This window comes from Nilaparvata lugens, unplaced genomic scaffold (genome assembly GCF_014356525.2).
Source record: "Nilaparvata lugens isolate BPH unplaced genomic scaffold, ASM1435652v1 scaffold6208, whole genome shotgun sequence".
NCBI classification, from domain to species: domain Eukaryota; kingdom Metazoa; phylum Arthropoda; class Insecta; order Hemiptera; family Delphacidae; genus Nilaparvata; species Nilaparvata lugens.
This window is the reverse complement of record NW_024091967.1, coordinates 6,670-11,394: the sequence shown is the minus strand read 5'-3', so window position 1 is coordinate 11,394 and position 4,725 is coordinate 6,670. Positions and strand designations below refer to the sequence as shown.

The 4,725-nt window shown below is 34.5% G+C and overlaps 1 long non-coding RNA gene across 1 annotated transcript; it reads left to right on the top strand.

Annotated features, from left to right (window-relative positions):
• Window positions 1-673: 673 nt before the first annotated feature.
• LOC120356224 lies at window positions 674-3,755 on the top strand. The gene is made up of 3 exons (XR_005573968.1): window positions 674-811; window positions 2,476-2,717; window positions 3,418-3,755. It is a non-coding gene; the product is annotated as an uncharacterized LOC120356224 (long non-coding RNA).
• Window positions 3,756-4,725: the final 970 nt, after the last annotated feature.

Genomic DNA, 4,725 nt, shown 5'->3' with positions numbered 1-4,725 from the left:
TGAGAATTGACGATTTTCTGATAGAGCATATCATTCATGTTGAGGGGCAATTGAAACTGACAGCTGCCTCTCAACAGAGAGCAGATGATATGGTTGTGAGTGATTACAACAACGATGCTCAGATAATTCACGATGTGTTGTATGATGAAAATGAGACAAATGAAGGACAGGACACATGTCCGGAGTGTTCGAAGGGGAATATCCCAGTGGAGCTATTTATGTGTGAAATGTGGAACACCAGTACACATTATCTATGATACTTGCTCCAAGGCTGTCGATGACAGTGAAGAAGGCTATGGACAGCAAAGAATTGTATCAAATTCAATAGTCAGTCAAATTCAATAGGACCAGTCAATAACTGGAGCATTCATAAATTTATGCCACAAGTTGGCCACTCAGGGAATCAGTGCCTCAGTCTACAGGAGAAGGATGGAAGTTCTACTCAGTACTAATCCAAAGGTACAAAATCTACCAGGAGATATCAGATTGGTAAGCACTGAGACAACTGCAACTTGTCTTATTGAGAATTTTTTCGAAAATGCCAATGGTAGTAGAAAAAAAATATTGTCAGGACTGTGAAAAAGAGGACACATTCTCACGAACAAGCATGATCATTCTCTCAGACATCTTCGTGTTTGACAAGTTTGTAGAGAAGTTCGTGATGGAACCACAGCACGTGAATTGCTTGGAGTGTGGTGGTGTCAACACCTGTACAGTTACAAGGACACTTACCAAGGTCCACCTCACGGTCGAATTAGTCCACCATCCGACGATGCCAAACAATGAGAGTGGCATTTTGGAAGAGTTTGTGGTAAGTAGATGTATAATTTATACATAACATAGCCTATATATAAAGGTAGGGTGAAAAGTCTGAGAACGGTTTTATATCTCATACACAAGGTAATTTGATGGTGGATGTGATTGGGGATCCTACTCAAATTGGAAATACTACTTTACAATGACTTAAAAATCTGCTCCGCCATCTTGAATCCGCCATATTGAATGCAACTTCATTTTTTTTAAATAGGAAGGTGGTCAAGTGATGAATGATTTCGATAGGGAATTTCAAGGAAAAATGAATGGCGGAAACCGCACATCTATATCTCAAACAGTTTAGAAGATATTCACATTATTAATCAATACCACTCATGTATTTCATTTCTGATTTGCATGGTACTGATCGATAATGTAAATATCTTCTGAACAGTCTGCGATATCGATATGCGTTTGTACCATTCATTTTTCCTTGAAATTCCGTATAGAAATCATGTATCGCCTGACCACCTTCTTATTTAAAAAAATAAAGTAGCATTCAACATGGCGGACCAGATTTTTAAAGTCATAGTAAAGTGGTATTTTCAATTCGAGTAACATCCCCAATCACACTCACCTTGGAATCACTTCTTGTTATGAAATACTAAGCCGTTCTCAGACTTTTTTCTCTCTTCTCTGCTTAGAATAGTATTGATTAATAATGTGAATGTTTCCGAAACGGTTTGAGATATCAATATGCGGTTTTCACCATTCATTTTTTCTTCAAATTCCCTATCAAAATCATGTATCGCACGACCACCTTCCCATTAAAAAAAATGAAGTTGCATTCAATATGGCGGACCAGATTTTTAAAGTCATTATAAAGTAGTTTTTCAATTTGAGTAGGATCCACAATCACACCCACCGTCAAATTATCTTTGTGTATGAGATATTTAGCCGTTCTCAGACTTTTCACCCATTCTGTATATTAGGATTTTACAGTAATCTACTGTATTCCTTCTTTTAGCCGAGTCCTCCATCCTAGTCTGTCTTCCCACTCACCATCTCTTAAATTCCTCATTCCAGAGCTCATCCACTTCATCCCTCCAAGACCTTCTTGGTCTTCCTCTCCTCCTCCGCCCCAACGGACTCCAATCTGTCACTATTCCAATCCACTTACTGGCACTGGCATGACCATACCACATCAACCTCTTGTCTTCTATGATTTCATTATATTATCAGACTCCACCTTCATTCTGTCCCTGATCACCTCATTCCTCACTTTATCCATTCTGGTCAACGCACAGCACCTTCTCCAAAACTCCATTTCAACAGCTTTTATTTTACTTTTTGTTTTCTTGTTTGTCACCCAAACTTCTGCACCATAAGTCATTACACTTCTCACGATGGTATCGAATAACTTGTGCTTAGTTTTCTTATGGATACTTCCGCTCCATAAGATTGGGTGCAACTGCCTTATGCAAGTTCTTGTCTTCTATGATTATATCCATATCAATAATATTAGTGTACCCTTATAATACTGGTAAACTGATTTTTTTTGCAAAACTAATAACAACTAGTAATGTTCTATTGATATTAGCATTTTTATGCGTTTCGTATACCACAAACAAATTCAGCAGTTCCAATATTAGTGTACTTTAAATAAAAACCGAAACTATTCATGAATAAATAAATTATAATTTCATTGTGTTTCACTTTCAGACAAAGCCGTGTGATATCCCTGTGGTTTTGGATATTGATAATGTTAAATACACATTAAGAGGGTTCGTGGGATTCTGTGGGAGGACGTCCAGCATTACAAACATTGGACACTATGTGGCATATATGTCAGAAGGTGCAACGAGCCATGGGAGCTGTATGATGACACCAAAGAGTCAAAGATGTCTGTTTCCCAGAACAAACCAGTTCCGTGTCAACTTCTAATATATACAATTTTATACCAGGTAGGATTCAATTGATATTTTGTTTAAATTTCTTAAAGTTTACATCTGCTCAATAATGTTATCAATTGATTACTATTCCATCTAGCAATTGAGCCTATATTTGTAAGAAATTATCAATTAGAATGTTGGTGTACATTTAACTCTTGGTTAAATAAATGAGTACAGTTCAATACATGGGTTGCAATTGAAGAGGGGAATTAGAACAGCTTTCAAATAATATAATTAGTTTTCAAAGACTGGATATGAATAACAAACTATTGAGTTATTGAATAAAATTAGCGGTTTTGAAGAATAAATCATATTAATATAAAACACACCTTATCATGAATGAAAAATTTGAAGTTATATATTTCATTATTAATATTTCATATTTTACATTGATTTTTAATACTTTTTTGGAAATAACATTAATAGTCAGAACATCAGATGTCTTCAGATTCTGAAAAATGAGATGAAGTAAAAACTTCCTACTTTTTTATCAAATACAGAATTAAAACTCATGAATTCACCTAGAAGTTGCTTCTGTAACACTTTTTCATATCTCTGATAATTTTCTAGATATGAGCTCTCGAATGTGTCACATAGTGAAGAAAACACTTCTGGCTCGGATTTTTTCATCTTTTGGGCCTATCAAGGCTCTATCAAGTGCAAGATATACAATAAAAAGATACTACAATGATAATTCTTTCTTATGTTTCAGTGGAAACTGCATGACCAGTCCTCACGATCATCTACAAGACTGCACTAAGAGCACTGAGCACTATACAAACTATCATTATTAGGTAGAACCGAAAAGACAGGTGAAATTATATCATTGAAAATTGGAAAATACTGTTGCTGTTTAGAATATGAGAACAGTTTAAGTTGAAAATGTATAAAGGTAGTTCAAATATTTCTGTATCATTTATGTTAAGATAGTTTGCGATTTTCATTCATTGCAAATAAGGATGTTTTTTCTATTCTTCTTTCTGTTTGCAGAATGTGAACAATTAATTTTGATTTTATAAAGGTAGTTTAAATATTAATTTGTGTATCATATGTTCAGATAGTTTGCGATTTTCATCCATTGCAAATAAGGATGTTTTTTCTATTCTTCTTTCTGTTTGCAGAATGTGAACAATTTATTTTGATTTTATAAAGGTAGTTCAAATATTAATATGTGTATCTTATGATCAAATAGTTTGCGATTTCCATTCATTGCAAATTAGGATGTTTTTTTTCTATTCTTCTTTCTGTTTGCAAAATGTGAACAATTAGTTTTGATTGTATAAAGGTACTTTAAATATTAATTTGTGTCTCTTATGTTCAATTATAGCTATTGATGAAATAAAGGTACGTCTTGCAATGCATTTTTTATGTAATTAGTTGTTTTATGTTTATTTCCTACATTTATTATTTGTCATATGGGATTTCATCAGTAACAATTTAAAACATAGTTCAATACATGCTCATTCTTATAATCAACCACTACCAATTATCCCAAGTTTCCCTACCAATAATCAAGCACTGTTCCTGGATACGAAATAAATCTAAAAATAATTTTGAAACTGTCTGAGAGTCCTTGGTGAGATAGTATGTGTGAGTAACAAATTGGCGGCTGAGTAAGAAACAGGAGATTTTCGGACAGTTTGAAAATATTACTAGAAACGTGTTTTCGTGTGTGATGATGGCGAAGGGGTGGGTGAAAACTACAAACCCCTATAACTCCGTTTGGGTTGAGGTAGAAAATCTGTTAATGCAGTATTAAATAGTAGAAAATCTTGGCATAGTTGTTTGTTTAAATTCAAATGTGGCCGGCCAGCGACATGCTGTATTGTTGGAAGGGGGATTATCTTTGAATACTCAATAACTTTGTCTAGTGATGAGCTATCGATTCCGTTCATCATGGAATATAATAGCAGGGCTTGTGTACTACATATTGGCTCATTAGTTTTTTAGAAATTCAATCATGGCAAGGCTGGAAAAGTGTTTTAGTGTGTGGTGATAGCGGAGGGAGTTGGTTGAAAAC